This window comes from Cynocephalus volans, chromosome 12 (assembly GCF_027409185.1).
Source record: "Cynocephalus volans isolate mCynVol1 chromosome 12, mCynVol1.pri, whole genome shotgun sequence".
NCBI lineage: Eukaryota > Metazoa > Chordata > Mammalia > Dermoptera > Cynocephalidae > Cynocephalus > Cynocephalus volans.
The window spans coordinates 66,652,598-66,671,397 of NC_084471.1; the positions used below are offsets into that span (position 1 = coordinate 66,652,598).

Below are 18,800 nucleotides of genomic sequence, written 5' to 3' on the forward strand. Positions count from 1 at the left end.
GCTGCAGGCACCAGGGCAGCTCAATGGGCTGCAATTGGTGGAGTTGTAGGAGCATGGTTGCCCAATGCTTAGGGGTCCAAGTGCCCCAGTGTGCTTACCATTTGCCCTGTTGGGGTTTCAGATTTGTTTGGGGACTGTTTTTCCTTTCCTTTTGAGAGAAAGTGAGCAGAGATGCCGGCTACCGTTCAAGCTTTATTAAAGAAAGAAACCTGCCCGGCTGTCCTCAAAATGGAGGACAGCCCGGGGCTGCCCTGAAAATGGGGGACAGCAGCAACAATGGGTTTGCTTTGGGGCACGAAATGTACGTAGGGAGGGACCATTAGGTTGATGTAACTGGGTGGAGAACTGCACTGATGCAGAAGCTGGAAAGTTGTTTGGAAGTCAGGAGGCTTCTGTAAAGGGAAGCAGGGAGGGGCTTGGTGCTGGAGTGGAAGATGAGGCCGGGGGCTATTTTGTGCTGGTGCTTATTGTGTGCACAACGGTGCCTGCCACGTCCAAAATCCATCACTTTTCCTCCCTTCTGGAATGGGAATATGTACCCAATGCCTGTCCCATTGTATCTTGGAAGGAGATAAACTTGTTTTTGACTCTTTACAGGTTCACAGCTGGAAGAACTTTTGCCCTTGGTCTCAGATGAGACTTTGGACTTTGGACTTTTGCATTGGTGCTGCAACAAGCTAAAGACTTTTGGGACTGGGATGGAATGTTTCATATGTGAATGTAAGGGTCATTTATCCTCACTAAGGGAATGTCACGGAAGATTCTGAACAGCATAGATTGCACAGTGAGAACCCCGAAGGGGTAGATTGCTGGGAAAATAAAATAGTTTGGTCAGGGCCCTCGCCTTGGGTCCAGTTGGGTGTGGTTTTAGCACATCCTTTGTAAGCAAATTGTGTGTGCGTGTGTGTGTGTGTGTGTGTGTGTGTGTGTGTGGAGTTAGTGTGTGTGTGTGTGTGTGTGTGTGTGTGTGTGTGGAGTTAGTGCGCATGTGTGCCAGTGTATCTTTTTAGTTTTGTTGCTATTCTTGTGTTCTTGAGAGAGAGAGTGTTTTAGTGAAGCAGGTGGGCAGGCGTCTGCCTCAGGCGTCTACCCAGCGCAGCCTTGCTTTCCAACAGCTCCAGGACCTTTTTGCCAGTTACCTAGCTCATAGACCTGCATGAAGTGGTCTGGTGACCCAGCCTGGCATGCATGTGTGGGGTCTGGTGACCCAGCCTGGCATATGAAGAGTTTGTGACCTAGTCTGTGAACAGGCTTGAGGGGTCTGTGGGCTCCAGACCCAGCCTAAGCCCAACAATCGGCCCGGTCGGTGCAGGATTACTGGCAGGTAAAAGAGCCCAACAACTAGCATGTCATGTAGCTAGACCATTGGCATCACAAACAGGATAAGAGCACTACAATTGGCGATGTCGGCAGGATTCCAGACATTAGCCGTAGCCTTGTCATACTGCCACATCTACTTCTAGGTATTTCCCAAAGAAAATGAAAGCACATATACACAGAAGGATTTGTATGCAAATTGTGGTTTACCCAAATAATGGAATATCACTCAGCAATAAAAAGTAATGAACTACTGATTCATGCACCAGCATGGATAAATCTCAAACTAATTATGCTGAGTGAAAGAAGCCAAAAAAAGTGTATGTACTGTACCATTTCATTTATATAAAATTCTAGAAAATGAAGACCTATATATAGTAATAGAAAGAAGATCAATTTCTGCCTAGGGATTGGTGGGGGAAAGGAGTGGAATGGGACAGATAGATGAGGAAGGGACAACAGTAAAGTTTTGGGGGTGGTGGATATGTTCATTATCTTGACTGAGGTAGTGCTTTTATGGGTGTATACATATGTAAAAACCTATCAAATTGTACACCTTAAATATGTATAGTTTATTTTATATCAATTATACCTCAATAGAGCTGTAAAAAAAAAAAAGACACACTTAAATAAGAATGTAAACTGATATAAAGTAAAAATATTAATAAATACTTAAAAATTTTTTTCAGATACAGGCACAGCCCTACCTACCAGCTCTTCACAGATGTAACCACATTACTGAAGTTGTTGTGTACCATCTCTGTGTATATTTTAATACTTTTATAACACATATAAAATCCATAAGCTATATATACTACAAATTAAACATAATATTGTTTAGCATATTTTTATTTATAGTTGTAAATGGCACCATATTTTATGTATTCTTTTTTAACTTGTTTCTTCACTCAATCTTATATTTTTGAGATTTATCCATGTTGATAAATGTAAATATAAATAATTTTAACTGCTGTATAGTAGTATATTTTCCCACTGGGGACAGTCAGGTGATTTCCATATTTTCTTCATTACATTGCAACAAAGCAGTGAACATTGTGTATATATTTCCTTGTATACAAGTGTAAATATTTCTCTGGGGAAGACTTCTCCAAGTGAAATTACTAGGTAATACAATATGTGTATCATCAGCTTTTGGGGGTATTGTCAAATTGCTCTCCAAAGTAGTTGTACCAAACATTCCCACTAGCTATATCTTTTTTTTTTTTTTTTTTGGCAGCTGGCCGATATGGGGATCTGAGCACTAGCTGAATCTTTGCCAACACTTACTGCACTTAATAATTTTCATCTACCAGATGATGTGAAATGGAATCTCATATTTTAATTCCCACTTCCCTGCTTACTAGAGAGATGGACCATCTTTTCCTATGCTTATTAACCATTAGAATTTCTTCCTCTATGAATTCCCATTCTTATTCCTTCACCCATCCCATTTTTCTTTTGTGGTGTTTGTGTTTTTCTTATTGATTTCTAAGAATTCTTTATATATTCTATATACTAATCTTTTGTTATGTGGGTTGCAAATATCTTTTAATCTGTGAATTATCTCTTCACTTTGTTTATAGTATCTTTGGTTTGTTTGTTTGTTTGGCAGCTGGGATGGGAACCCTTGACCTTGGTGTTATAACACCATGCTCTGACTGACTGAGCTAACCAGCCAGCCCCATGGTATCTTTTGATACAGAGAATTTCGGTTCTTTCAGTCTTTTCCTTTATGGGTATGCTTTTTTAGTCTTGTCTAGGAAACTTTCCCTATCCTGATGCAATAAAAATATTCTCCCACATTTTTTTTCTAAAGGTAAATTCTGTCTCTGTTACTAACTAGCTATGGAATCTTGGGCAAGTTTCTCAAACCTTAATGGGCCTCAGAATTCTTTTCTGTACAATAGGGATGGTAATAGGATCTACCTCTTAAAGTTGTTCTTAAAATTATTTATTTGTATCAGGCAGGATCCCAAAGTAAACAGATGTCACTCTCAAATTAGGATGATATGAGAAGGGTCTATTTACAAAGGTATGAATGGGTACAGGGGAATCACAAGGAATATACAGTAACCCAAGGGAAGTAACAGCAGGGAAGCCTTCCAATCCTAAGACTAAAAAGCAGGAGGAGGTTAGAGAGTAGTTATTGGAAAGATAGACTCCCTGAAAAAAGGATCACCCAGGGATCCAGGGACAAGTAAATCAGGTAATTTGGCAGGGAGGAACCTGGGGAATAAATACTCTGGCCTCACTGTCCTTTCTTTCTCCAAACTGGGGCTCTGCATGGGCTGAAGTTAGAGGGCAAAGGAGTCCACTGATGTTGTTCATACTAGACATTGGGAATAATGGGAAGAGTGGATCTTAGAGAAGCAAATGAAAGACATTTGGTATACATTCAACCAGAATTTATTGCATGCCCACCTGAGCCAGGTACTGTTCTAGACTCTGAGATTACAACAATGATGACAACAAAGTCCCTGTCTTAATGAGCTTACATTCTAATGTGAGGAGACAGATAATAGATTTTTGTTTGTTTTTGTGGCTGGCCACAGGAACTGAACCCTGGACCTTATGTTATCAGCACCATGCTCTAACCAACTGAGCTAACTGGCCCACAGAGATGATAATACTTATTGCTAATAAGTATTAGCAAATACAACATGTCACGTAGTGTAAATGCTAGATATAGAAGATAGAGTAATGGGATGTGAGGCGTAAGGTGATCAAGGGGATATCTTTGAGGAGATGCCATTTAAGCAATGATCTGAAGGAAGTAGGGAATGAGCCATATGTATAACTGGTATAAAAATGCAAAGGTTTTGAAGCAGAATAATGCTTGGCAGTCTGAGGAAAGGTGAGGAGATAGCGTTTTTGGAAAATAATGAGTGAGGGGAGGGCAGTACCTTAGATCAGGGTGATAGCAATAAAGCTGAGGAGTGGAGGAATCCCAGGTGTAGTGGACTGAATTATGTCCCCCCAAAACTCACTAAAGCTTGAATTGTGTCCCCCAAGTTTTATGTATTAGAAACTTGGCCCCCATTGTGACTGTTTAGTGGGTGGGAAATCCCGTTATGGTAATTGAAAGGTGGAGCCTTGAAGAGGTGATTGGATTGTAGGACCGTGTAGTAGTGAATGGATTAAAAATGGTGGTCAGGGGCATGGTTCTGGGGGCTTTAAGAGAAGAGAGAGGAGAGTCTGTCTCTCTCTCTCTGCTCTGCCATTTTCACAATGGGGTACCCTGCTGTTATTGAAGTCACCACCAAAGAAAGCCATCACCAGATGTGTTCCTTGGACTCTGGACTTCCCAGCCTCTGAAACTGCAAGCAATAAATTTCATTTTCTTATAAATCACCCAGTTCCATGTATTTTGTTATAAGCAATGGAAATGGACTAATACACCAGCTATATTTTGAAGGTGTAGGATTTGCTACCTCTATAGGATTTGCTGATGTCAGATGTTTGAGAAAGACAGGTGTTAAGGATGACACTAAAGAATTTGGCCCAAAAACAACTGGAAGGAGTAACAACAGAAAAAATAATGGAGTAAGAACCTCCAAAAATCCGCCCTTCAATAAAAGCAACAAGGACACTGGCAAAATCATGAGGATCAACTTCTTTAGAACTTTGGAAATTGGGCTGGCCAGTTAGCTCAGTTGGTTAGAGTGAGGTGTTATGATACCAAGGTCAAGAGTTCAGATCCCCATTTAAAAAAAATTTTTTTTTTAACTTTGGAAATTAATCCAAGGTTTGCAGCAATGAGCAGAGTGTTTATTCAAGAAAAATGGCTGAATCTCAGTAAGAACGGTGAGTTTTGTGGTATTTTAACTTGTCTTATTCCCATTTTCTCTCCTCCCCAATTCCAAAGTACCTTTGAAAACCAACAGCATGCAATCACAGTGAAAACTAGCAACTTGGCAGCCACTGGAGAAGGTAGAATGGGGTTGGACTCCTTCAGATCCCCATTCTCAGAGAATTAGCATTATTTGACCTTGTAGTTCCCTGGAAGATCCCACTCAAGTCCTGACTTGGAGCCTGCCTAGTGCAAACAGACTTTTCCCTGGGGACATTTGTTCAAAACAATAGGAGGCAATTGTTTAACACTGCAGCTGTCTGTAATGGTAGGTAACAGTTGGGCAAACAATAGGCTAACTAAAAAGCTTAAAAAGAAAAGATTGGGAATGCAGTGTCCATAGGGGGCTTTGGAAAGTTCTGACTTATTCCTGGAAATCTAGAAGACCATATACATGCATATGGCTGTGTACATGCTCAGAGTTGTATGCATGGTCAGGAAAGACCTGAGGAGCCCTTAAACTCTCACCATTCATTAGCCTTGATGCTCTGCACAAAGAGGAATTGAAGAAAACTGCACGCAGAGTCCCTTGGCAAAGACTAGGTAACTCATTGGTTCTAGATGTCAACCTGAGGAAGAAAACTGAGTCACAGATATGGCCTGGCTGGTTAGGGTCACTCAGCAGAGTGTGGTGCTGGTAATACCAAGGTCAAGGATTCAGATCCCCATACTAGCCAGTTACAAAAAATAAAAATGAAAGAAAGAAAATTTAAGCATGGCTTAAGCAACAAAGAATTTATTTGAGCCAATATGAGTGACTACAGCCCAGGAAGACACCTCCAAGTTACCTTGGGAAGTGCTCTGAGGTACAAACAGAGCTTTTGAATTTTTATAATCACAAAAAGGGGATGTAAAAGGGGAGGTAATGGATCATCCCCCTAACCAGGCTTTACACTGGTTGTCCAGCATGACATAAGTTAGTGATTAGTTAATGGTTATAGCTTGCTCTTTAAACAAATACTAAATTCACAAGTAAGGGTTACATCATCCATTCCAACATTCTTTAGGTTAATTTATACCTCTATGAGCCGACACCATCTGGACTCTAAGCCTAAAGTAAACTGTTTAGCAATGTTGGATGTTGAGGTTGTGACTACTGCCTCATACCTGACCTCCCAGTGCTTTGGGAATTTAACTGACTTCAGTTATTGATGCTACAGCAATTTTCCATTTATCATAGGCTTTTAAGGAAATCTGTATTCAACAATTAGGTGACCACTAAACTAACTGAGCAGATACTTCAGTGGACACACATGACAAAGAATATAGAATTTACAGAATTATTTCCGAAAAGCCGCTACAAAAACAACCACAACCAACAACAAACAGCAATAAAACAAACCCTGGAAAGGGAGAGCAATCTGATTTTCATAGTTGCCACATTATTATTTTAAATATCCAGTTTTCACCAAAAAAAATATGTGATGTGCAAAGAAAATATGGATAATATACAGAAAAAAATAAAATAAAATAAGAAGTCATTAGAAATACTCCCTGAGAAAGCCCAGATGTTGGGCTTAACTAGATAAAAACTTTGAATTAGCCATTTAAAATATGTTCAAAGAACTAAAAGAAATCATGTCTAAAGAATGAAACTAAAGCATAAGAAATGTGTCACCAAATAGAAAATATCAATAAGAAGAAGCTATTTAAATGGAACCAAATAGAAATTTTGCTGTTGAAAAGTACAATAATGGAGATAAAAAATTCACTAGAAGGGCTCAATAGCAGATCTGAGCAGAAAGAAGACAGAAACAGCAGACTCGAAGGCTGGTCAATTGAGATTATCCAATCTGGGGAACAACAAGGAAAAAGAATGAAGAAAAATGAAAGAGAATCAGAGACTTGCAGTATGTCATCAAAAATACCACAGACAGTGAAGATAAGGCTGGCTAGTGAGCTTATTTGGTTAGAGCACGGTATTGTAATACTAAGGTCAAGGGTTTGGATCCCTGTACCAGCCAGCAACCAAAAAATATATATAGATAGATAGATACCTATATATATCTATATATATATAGAGAGAGAGATATCAAAAAGAAAACCCAAAAGAAGGTAAAGAGAGAAAAGAAAGGGACAGAAAGAATATCTGAAGAAATAATGGCTGAAAACTTCTCAAATTTGATGAAAAACATTAACCTACACATCTAAAATTTCAACAAACTCTAAGTAGGTAAAATTTAAATAAATCCACAGCTATACATGTAATAACCACACTGTCAAAAGACAAAGATAAAGGCAGACTCTTGTAAGCAGCAAGAGAGAAGTCACTCACATATACAAGGGATCTTCAATATGATTGCTTATCAGAAGTCATGGAGGCCGGAGGCAGTGGGGTGACATATTCAAAGTGCTGAAAGAAAAGACTCTCAACCAAAATTCTATATCCAGCAAAGCTATCCTTCAAAACTGAAGGAGAAATTAATACATTCTCAGATAAACAAAAATAGAAAGAATCTGTCACTAGCAAACTTTCCCTATAAGAAATACTAAAGGGAGTCCTTCAGGCTGAATTAAAAGGACACTAGATTATTGCACATGAAGATATAAAAAGCAGCAGTAAAGGTAACTACAGAGGTAAAAACAAAGAACAAAACCAGTATAAATGTAATTTTTGTTTTTAGCTGTCTTTTTTCTCTTACCACCTTTACAAGACGATTGTATAAAACAATAATTCTAGGTCTATGTTAATGGGAATTCAATGTAGTAACTTGTAATTTGGGGCCAGCCTGTGGCTCACTTGGGAGAGTGCAGTGCTGATAACATCAAGGCCAGGGGTTTGGATCCCTATATAGGGATGGCTGGTTAGCTCACTTGGGAGAGCATTGTGCTGACAACACCAAGTCAAGGGTTAAGATCCTCTTACCGGTCATCTTTTTTAAAAAAAGGAAAAGAAAAGAAACTTGTAATTTGTATGACAATAACAACAAAGGAGGAAGGAGGAAATAAAGCTGTATAGGAGCAAAGTTTTGTATATTATTAAAATTAAGCTGGTATTAATCTAAACTAGATTGTTATAAATTAAGATATTAATTGCAATCCCCAGGGCAACCACTAAGAAAATAATTCAAAAAAATATATAGTAAAAGGAAATGACAAGGGAATTAAAATGGTACACTAGAAAAAATCTATTTAACACAAAAGATGTCAATAATGGTGGAATAGAGAGGGGGAAGAGAAACAAGACATATAAGAAACAAATAGCAAAATGGCCAACATAAATACTACCTAATCAGTAATTATATTAAATGTAAATGCAAAAGGCAGAGATTGGCATAATGGACTTTTTAAAAAATATGATCCAACTATAAGCTGTCTATAAGAGACACACTATAGACTCAAAGACACATATAGGATGACAGTGAAAGGATGAAAAAGATATATGATGCAAATAGTGACCAAAAGATATTTGAAGTGTCTATACTAATATAAGACAAAAAATACTTAAAGACGAAAATTGTTACTAGATACTATCACATTGGGGATTAAAAGATTAAAAAAAGTTGTTACTGGAGATAAAGAAGGACATTTTAAAATAATAAAAGGATCAATTCATCAAGAAGATATAGCAATTATAAACATAAATCCACCTAAGAACAGCAACCCAAATTCATGAAGCAATAATTGACAGAACTGAAGGGAGAAATAGGCAATGCAATGATATTAGTTGGAGGCTTCAATAGCCCACTTTCAATAATGAATAGAACACCTAGACAGAAGATCAACAGGAAAGAGAAGATTTAAAAACACTATAAACCAACTAGACTTAATAGACATCTGTAGACCACTTCACCCAACAACAGAATATACATTCTTTTAAAGTGCACATTTTCTGTTTCAAGTGAAACATTCTCCAGTATAGAATATATGTTAGGACAAAAAATAAGTTTTTTTTTTTTTCTTGGTAGCTGATGAGTATAGGGATTGAACCCTGGACCTTGGTGTTATGAGCACCATGCTGTAACAAACAGAGCTAACTGGCCAGCCCTAAAAAATAACTCTTAATAAATTTTAACATATTGTAATAATGCAAAGTATGTTGTTCTCCAATGACAATGGAATGAAATTAAAAATTAATAACAGAAAGAAATGGGAAATTCACAAATATGTAGAAAATAAGCAATATATCCCTAAATAACCAATGGGTCAAAGAAGAAATTATAAGAGAAATTTAAAAATACTTTGAAGCTGACCGGTTAGCTCATTTGATTAGAGCATGGTGCTGAAAACACCAAGGCCCAGGGTTTGATCCCCATACTAGCCAGTCACCAAAAATGAAACAAAACAAATACTTTGAGATGAATGAAAATGAACACAAAACCTATTAAAAACTTACAGAATGCAGAAACACGAATAAAAAAAAACTTATAGAATGCAGCTAAAGCAATACTTAGAGGGAAATTTACAGCTGTAAGTGAATATATTAAAGAGAAAGAAAAAAGATCTCAAATCAATAACCTAACCCAAAGAAAAAGTAAACAAAACCCAAAGCAACTAGAAGGAAGAAAATAATAGAGATGAGATTGGAAATAAATGAAATAGAGAATGAAAAAGTCATAGAGATAATGAAACCAAAAGTTGAGTCTTTGAAAATATCAACAAAATTGGAAAACTTTAGCAAGACTGAGTAATGTGAAAAGAGAAAAGACTAAAATTACTAAAATCTGAAATAAAAGAGGAGACATTACTCTCAGCCTCAGAGAAATAAAAAGGATTATAAGGGAATATTATGAACAATTGCATACCAACAAATTAGATAACCTAGATGAAATGCAAAACCCCCTGGAAAGATGCAATCTACAGAAACTGACTCAAGAAATATAAGGGTTGGCCAGTTGGCTCAGTTGGTTAGAGCATGGTATTATAACACCAGTGTCAAGGGTTTGGATCCCCATACTGGCCAGCCACCAAAAAAAAAAAAAAAAGAAAGAAAGAAAGAAAAGAAAAGAAAAAAGAAGAAATACAAAATCTGAATAAACCTATAAGAAGCAAAGAGATTGAATTAGTAATTTTAAAAAACTTTCTACAAAGAAAATCCAAGGACCATATTGCTTCTCTGGGGAATTCTACCAAATGTTTAAAGAAAAATTATACCAATTCTCCACAAACTTTGAAAAACATAGAAGAGGGGGCAGCATTTCTCAATTCATTCTCTGAGGCCAGTATTACCCTGATATCCAAACAAGATAAAGATATCACAAGAAAAGAAAACTACAGACCAATATCTCTTATAAATAAAGACATAAAAATCTTCGACAAGGGCCAGCCCGTGGTTCATTTGGTAGAGTGTGGTGCTGATAACACCAAGGCCACAGGTTCAGATCCCTATATAGGGATGGCTGGTTAGCTCACTTTGGAGAGCATGGTGCTGACAACAAGTCAAGGGTTAAGATCCCCTTACCGGTCATCTTTAAAAAAAAAAAAAAAAAAATCAGCAAATCAAATCCAGCAACATATAAAAAGATTATATATAATGACTAAGTGATATTTATCCCAGGAATGCAAGGGTGCTCTAACATGAAAATCGATCACTGGAGGGCCGAGCCTGTAGCGCACTCGGGAGAGTGCGGCGCTGGGAGCGCGGCGACGCTCCCGCCGCGGGTTCGGATCCTATATAGGAATGGCCGGTGCACTCACTGGCTGAGTGCCGGTCACAAAAAAGACAAAAAAAAAAAAAAAAAAAGAAAAGAAAATCAATCACTGGAATACACCATACTAATAGAATAAAGGACAAAACCCACACAATTATCTCAATAGACAAAACATTTGCTCAAATCAAACATTCTTTCATGATAAAAACAATCTAGTAACAGAAGGTAACTTCCTCTAGGGGGCTGGCTGGTTGCTCAGTTGGTTAGAGTGTGGTGTTATAACACCCAGGTCAAGGGTTCGGAACCCCATACCAGTTAGCTGCCAAAAACAGGCAAAAAACCCCAAAACCCCGCAGCTAACAGCATGCTTAATGGTGAAAGACTAAAATCTCTCCCCCTAAGATCAGGAACAAGATAAGGATATACAAGTTATATACCCAACAAGTATCTAGCATTCAGAAAAATAAAGAACTGTTATAACTCAATAGTAAACAGACAACCCAATTACAAAATGGGCAAAGGAGTTTCATAGACATTTCCCCAGTGAAGATGTATAAATGGCCAATAAGTACACAAAAAGACACTCAACCTCAGTAGTCATTAGGGAAATGTAAACCAAAACCACAATGAGATACCATTTCACACTCACTGGGATGGCTAGAATCAGAAAGATGGATCACAAAAAGCTTGGTGAGGATGTGTAGAAATTGGAACCTTCATATATTGCTGGTAGGAATATAAAATGGTGCAACTGCTTTGGAAAACAATTTGGTAGTTTCTCAAAAAGTTAAACAGATTTACCATGTGACATAGCAATTACAATCTTAGGTATATACCATGAGAATTGAAAGCAAACAAAAACTTGTAGATGGATGTACAAGGCAACATTATTCATAATAGCCCCAAAATGGGAACAATCCAAATATCCATCAATTGATGAATGGATAATCAAAATATAGTATATCCATTCAATGGAATTTTTTTTTTTTTTTTTTTTTTTTTTTGGCAAGCTGGCCAGTAGGGGGATCGAACCCTTGACTTGGTGTAATAACAAGAAGTGTCTTGACCTTGCTGTCTCTAACCAACTAAGCTAACCTGCCAGCCCCATTCAATGGAATATTATTCAGCCATAAAAGGAATGAAGGCCTGATAAATGCTAAAACATGGATGAACCTTGGAAACATTATGCTAAATGAAAGAAGCCAGACACAAAAGGCCACATATTATATGACTTCGTATATATAAAATGTCTACAAAAGGCAAATCCATAGAAACAGAAAGGAGACTCATGGTTGTCAGGGGTTGATGGGGGAGGCGACGGGGAGGAGGCTGGTAAATGGGAATGACTGTTAGTATGGAGTTTCTTTTTGGGTGATGAAAATATTATGGAATTAAGAGTGTGGTAGTAGTTGCATAATTTTGTGAACATATTAAAAATCATGGAATTGTACATTTTAAAAAGGTGAATTTTATGGTATGTGAACTATATCTCAATTTAAAAAATACAGCTGGAACAATGAAGGTATCTTTTACTAAGATGGAGAAGACGAGGGAAGAGGCATGTGTAGGAGAGAAAGGAGGAATTCTGTTTTGGACATGGTAAGTTTGAAATACCTATTAGACATCTAAGTGGATTTGTTAGGTAAGCAGTTGGAGATATTCGTCTGCCCTGAACTAGGGGAGTTAAGATATTAGCCTCCCCTGAACTAGAGGAGAGGTATCGGTTGGGAATATAAAGTTGGGAAAAAAATGAATTCATACACGTAAAACACTTAGTGCTTGGAACATAGTAAGATCTACAAATGTTAGCTATTATATGTATAGAGCAATAGCCAATTGTTCCAGAACAATTTGTAGAAACCCTTCCCCTCTTATTTGTAATGCCACCTCTGTTATATACAAAATTTCCTTATATATTTAAGGTCCCCCTTTTTTTCATCAAAAAAGAAAAAAAAAGATTATATATTTAAGGTCTTTTTCTATCACTGCGTTCTTTTAAGTAGGAATTAAGAGGAGAGTAGATTGGAAGCCAGGACTCCTCTCAGCTTTTCTCAATTCTTTTCACAAGAACCTAAGTGATTTTATGCCTTTGTTTCACCTTTGCTATCTACTGAGAAATCACCTGGATTCTTCCTGCCTTTCAGAAGGTGCTGTGAGGATAGATGAGATACTAGGAAGTAAGTGCAGAAAGCCAAGTAACAGAGCTGTAAAAGGAAAGAACAGAGATTCCATAGGTAATATAAACTTCTCCACACAATTTAACTTTATAAAAGTTTTTAATTGTGGTAAAAAAAAAAAAAAAAAAAGATAACATTCACCATCTTAACCGTATGATAAATTTTTGAATACAGCTATTGCATTTGATGTTTCCCCCCAAATCTTCCCAAGGCTTTCTCCTCATAATTTAACTCGTGGTTTAAATGTTACTTCCTCAAAGAGGCCTCTCAACACTAGGAGTAATGTTTTTTCCCCACTCCTACTCACTTTCTGTCTCATTACCCTGAAGCACTCTTTACTATTTGAAACATTTGTGATTATTGGCTTATTAACTGTCTCCCCTCCCCACTAAAATATATATTCTAGCAGAGCAGGGACCTGGTCTGTCTGTTCTTCTCCCCATGATTAGAACGTGCTTTGCACATAGTATGTCCTGTTAAGTTTTGTTAAAACACTTGTTGAATAATAAATATAGTGCTTTTTAAAAAAAAGTTTCATGAGCCGTTTAGCTCAGCTGGTTAGAGCGTAGTGTTGTACACCAAGGTCAAGGGTTCAGATCCCCAAACCGGCCAGCCGCCAAAAAAAAAAAATCAGTTTCATAACCTGATCATAACATCATAACAACTCTTTGAGTAAAATGGGATTGGTAGCTACATTGTACAAAGCTTCAGAGAAGCTTCTCACCGAAGACCATAGAGCTGGTAAAATGGCAGCATTAGATTGCTGTGCCGTTGGATTGCTTTTTCCCAACACATTTACTCCAGTTCTAGGGCTAAGGGTATTTGTAATTACTTTGCCGTTAAGGAAGCGATGACTCTGGAGGATAGCAAAAACAACCTGCACATTTTTTAAGTAGCCATTTCCTTACCATACTCCCCCCCATCCCCAAGTCACACACACACGTGCACACACACACACACACACATTTTGGCCACAGTGATAGTATTGTAAGTGTAAAGAAAGTATAACTATTCACATGTTCGGAATCCTGAACTCCCTTGTGTTAACCCCTCTCCTTTTTTTTAACAGCTTTATTGAAATATAATCTCTCACTTTTAAAGTGTGCTCCTTTGAGATAATCTTGTTCCCTAGAATATTTGCTCTACCTTTTTTTGGCAGCTGGCCGGTATGGGGATCCGAACCCGTGACTTTGGTGATATAACGCTCCCCTCTAACCAACTGAGCTACCCAGTCAGCCTAGCGCTTCACCTTCTGGACCTCCACCACTACAGGCACCTGTAAATATTCCCTTTCCTCCTTTTCCCCTGCTTTATCCACCCCCACCCCGCCACCCCCCGACTCTGCAGCCGAACACGTGTGACTTGTGTATACAGTACTCGCTCACCGTCGGTCCCCAGCCCTGCCCACAATAAACCCGGCCCCTTCTTTTCCTGGAGCCCCGCCCCTCGGCCCCTTTCCAACTCTGCCCCCACAGATCTCGCCCTTCCCCCCCCTCTACTTCTCGCGAGAAGTGAATGTGCCTGCCTGGACTGCAGGAAAGTATCTGCTCCGCTAAGGGGGGTGAGAAGGACCTGGAGACAGATTGTGGGAAGGAGCACGGGCGGGCGGGAGGCGACGGAGCTACCAGCGGGTGAGTCCTGTTAACATTAGTTAGTCCTCAATCTGACGGGAGTTTCTCCTTCACCTCTGACCAGTACCAGCGTCCCGGGCCGGGGTCTCCCCTCCCAGTCTGTGTTAGACGGGGGCGCTGAGGCGGTGGCCGGGCCCTGTCTGAGGAAGTGGGTGGGGTATAGGTTAAAACTGGCCAATAAGAGAGAGGGAGGCCACGATTGGCGGCGACGAACGCTAATGGGAAATCGTCTTTACCTTGCGGAGTACCGCCCCTCTCCCTCCTCCCGCCTCCTTCCTTTGGGGGGAAGGCGGGGCCACAGGCCTGAAGTGTGGGGAGAACTTGGGGTAAGTAGCCCCGGGGGGCACAGGGCGTGGCAAAGAGAGGGAAATTGAATACTGAGGGACGGGTGGTCTGGAGGCGCCTAATGGAAGGATCATGGAATGCGGTGGAATGGGAGAAAGAGGAAGGGTACTAAACTAGGTTGAAGATCCATGGCTTCCCAAAGAGTGGGGTTAGGGTCTTGGCATTAGAAAAGGCAGGGATAATAGGAAGGAGGTAAGAAATGAGTGGGTGAGAACAAGAATCTTGATCAGGTAAAAACGTGCATTGGGTTTAGCTGGAAAGATAGCTAGGGGTAGATCACTGGAAATGAGGGTCGTGGCCTTTCGATTGAATTAATAAAATGAGTATCAGGGACGTGATATCAGAGAGAAAGTAAGGGTTTAGAGAAAATTGAGTGAATGAGTTTAGGAAGACAATATGCGTGGGCTGAGTCGCCAGAAGGCGTGGCTTTGGGAAGGGTACGGGAGTCCATAGCGGTAAGGGAGGTGTTTGGAAAGGAGACGGCTGATATATACAGGTCTTAGCCTACATATCAGAAGGAGGCTGAGATATTGATTTAGAGCTTCTGGTGGATATGGCACCCAGACTGGTGACCAGCCTGCAAGAATGCTGGCATGGAGGTAGAGAGGAGAAAAATAGAACACTTTCATCATTTCTCTGATTTTCTTTCTCTCTCTCTTCCCCTTCCCAAATTTCATCTCTTCCAAAACACTGGGGGATGTGGGCTTGGGACTTAACCGGTCCAAGTTAGAGCCCCATAGGGACTTATATGTTGCTCTGAATTGCTTGTTATGTTCTCTGACCGGGGTGTTTACTGCCCAGGGCACCTCCTACCCAGATTCCCGCGTTGCAACTTTCCTAACTTTAAGAGTTTGTTTTCTACTTAACAGAGGATGTTTTAGTATCTCTGAGGATCCTGTCAAAGTAAGTGTAGGTTTGTAGGGGTGTACAGAGTTTTCTCAGCAAACTCACTTGATTCTTATGTTTAAAAATTTTGCGGTAGTATAAGTGATTCTTGTAGAGACTTCAGTCTTTATAGGCATTCTAAGCACATATATACTAGAACGAAGTTTGTTTTGTTTAAATGTGCCTTCTCCACTCATTCTTGAATAGTTGTTAAATGGATGGCTGCAGTTAGTTTTAGTTAGGTTATATATTTTTTTAAATGGTGTAAATAAAATAGACACATATTTCAGGAAAGTGAAAAATGTTCAGTTTCTTCCTTTGCAACCATTCTCAGAAACCAAAGAAATGTCATCATATCTTAGGACAGGGGTTGGGGAAAGCAAACACAATTTGTACTTAAACGTGGAGGATGTAAGGTAAGTGGAGAATATTGCGAAATGTAACATGTCTGTAAGAAAAGAAGCTGAAGAAAAGTTTGGCAGCTGTACTAAGTAGTCTTACCAGTTCTTAATTCTGTGCAGAAAAGGACAGGCCTTTGGCTTTTGTTTAGTAATGAATTGGACTAATACAGCCAATTAATTAATTTTTTTTTTTTTTGCTATTGCATAGAATTTTCTTTTACATTACTTCTTTTACTTTTGAAAAGCGAAGTAATATCTGAAATACTAGTAAAGCTATTATATGAAGAGAAATCAGAGTATGTAGTTTTGCATTAACTATAAAACTGGTTTTCAGCAACCAGTTGTAGCTTTTCTCCTCTGCCAGGAAGTTACTTCTATAGCACAGTGAGACCAGTTAATGACTGACTCTTTAGCGTTAACTACTGATCTGGGTTCCAGTATTTCACATGAAGAGCATTGCCACTGGAAATTCAGAACATTTTCACAGTTTGCCTGGCAGCAGCACAAAAAAATATCCAATGAGAGAGCAAAGTTCCTTGTTTTGGTCTTTCATCCTAGAATTTGTGATGGCTTTGACTCAAACACTATTAAATGCAAGATTATTTTTTTCTCTCTAGTGTTACCACCCAGAGGAAAGCTGCAGCATGATAACATTGCTATTCTTTCAACTTGTGGATCAAAGTTTATACTTTTTACATTGAAACAGTAGTTTCAGTGTCGTGATTTTTAAACACCTTTGTTTACCATGGCTTTAAAAAGTTAATAGCTACTGTTACTGTGTTTGTTCTCTTTCTTCTCCTCATTTGAACCCCAAATGAAAATTGTTTTTTCAACCAACTCTTAAGCTACTACTTTGCCTTGAGTAAAGCCCCTGGCTCTGCCTGAACACAGCTGCTCTGAAGTTCTCAGAAGTTGTTGTTTTATGCATGTCAAGACTGAGTTTTTCCTAGGCTGCAGTGGGAGGGAGTCAGTGTTAACTGCAGCCTCCTATCCACGTCTTATAAGGAGGAGCCTTCCCCTTGCAAGGAAGTTTTAGGTGGAGCAAATAGCGCTGCCATGTAAATGTCTAATAAAAACAGCTCTCTTCTTGAGACTAGTTGGCAGGCTGGCATATAATTGTCCCTTATCCCTTGATAAAGGTACTAAAGTTAAAGTACAGATGTTTCTTTGAGAAAAACAAATGCAGCATTCATTAAAAAAAAAAAAAAGGTTAATTTCTTTTGTTGTTGGTGTCTCTGAAAATGGTTCTATGATTTTGGTGTTCATGAAAAAGGCTTCTTTCTCTTTAAAAACGTCGAAGAAGGGCTGGTCCCGTGGCTCATTCGGGAGAGTGCGGAGCTGGGAGCGCCCAGGTCGCAGGTTCGGATCCTATATAGGGATGGCCAGTACGCTGAGCGTGGTGCGGGCCACACCGTGCCGAGGGTTGTGATCCCCTTACCGGTCAAAAGATAAAATAAAATAGGGTTTCTATCCCCTTACCGGTCAAAAAATAAAATAAAAACGTCGAAGAAAAGAATTTTTAAGCTTCTTTGACATATACTCATTTTTAATTGTTGCCTTCCCCTAAGAGATTTCTTTTGGGATCGAGTATATTCATGATATTGTGAAAACACATCATATTTGGAATCTCTAATGGGTGGTCTTTTAACTTCTGAACACTGTAAGGAAGAGGTTCCCACTTCACAGATATCCTGTTCTATTATCGGAGCGCTACTTTTAGAACATTCTTTACATTGTGTTGAAAGTCTTTAGCTCTGTCATCTGAAGCCACAATAAATAAACTTAATTCCCTGTCAACATGGAAGGCTTCAAATATTTGACACTTACATCCCATTAAGGTATCTCTTTCTGGGGTAAATATCCCAATTTCTTTCAGCGGTTCCTTAAATGACTTTTTAAAATAAAGTTCAGGCTCTTCATTAACTTAGTTGCCTGAGTTTTTAGGGTTCCTTATCTACATCTGAATATAACATCTCAAATAAAATCTGATCAATATTGATCAGTACAGGGGGAGCACAGCTTCTTTCTTGCTGTACTCTATACCTCTATTCTTAAAGATCACATTAATTTGTGTAGTTGATCTTTTTTTTTTTTTTTTTTTAAAGATGACCGGTAAGGGGATCTTAACCCTTGGCTTGGTGTTGTCAGCCCCACGCTCAGCCAGTGAGCAAACCGGCCATCCTTATATAGGATCCAAACCCGCGGCCTTGGTGTTATCAGCACCACACTCTCCCAAATGAGCCACAGGCCAGCCCTATGTAGTTGACTTTTTTAACATAATTGAGAACTTTACATTTATCCCTGTAGTTGTCATCTTGTTAATTTCGGTTTATTATTTTAGCTTGATAATGTTATTTAGCCTCATGACCATTCCTCTTATCTTTGTGTTATTGATAAATTTGATAAATATGATGCCTGTGTTTTTGTATTAGTTCACTGATAAAAATATGTATAAGGGTGGAGCAATGCTGTACAACATTAACAGACTGTCATTATGTTAACATTAATCCATTAATCAACCTTTTGGGTAAAATTAAGTTATGAATCCCACCTGCTGTTTTATATTATCTAACCTTTATTTTTTCTATGAAATATCGAGAGGT

The 18,800-nt window shown here is 38.8% G+C and overlaps 1 protein-coding gene across 3 annotated transcripts in view; it reads left to right on the forward strand.

Moving 5' to 3' along the window:
• The first annotated feature begins 14,496 nt into the window (after nt 1-14,496).
• LOC134391556 (cyclic AMP-dependent transcription factor ATF-7) overlaps nt 14,497-18,800 on the forward strand; it is an 82,346-nt gene continuing 78,042 nt past the window's right edge. For 2 of the 3 annotated variants that reach the window (XM_063115537.1, XM_063115540.1), the window contains exon 1: nt 14,497-14,566. The gene's annotated coding sequence lies outside the window, so the exon portion shown is untranslated. Of the gene's footprint in view, nt 14,567-14,849; nt 14,893-18,800 lie in introns of those variants that run through there. The other variant, XM_063115539.1, reaches the window with a different exon arrangement.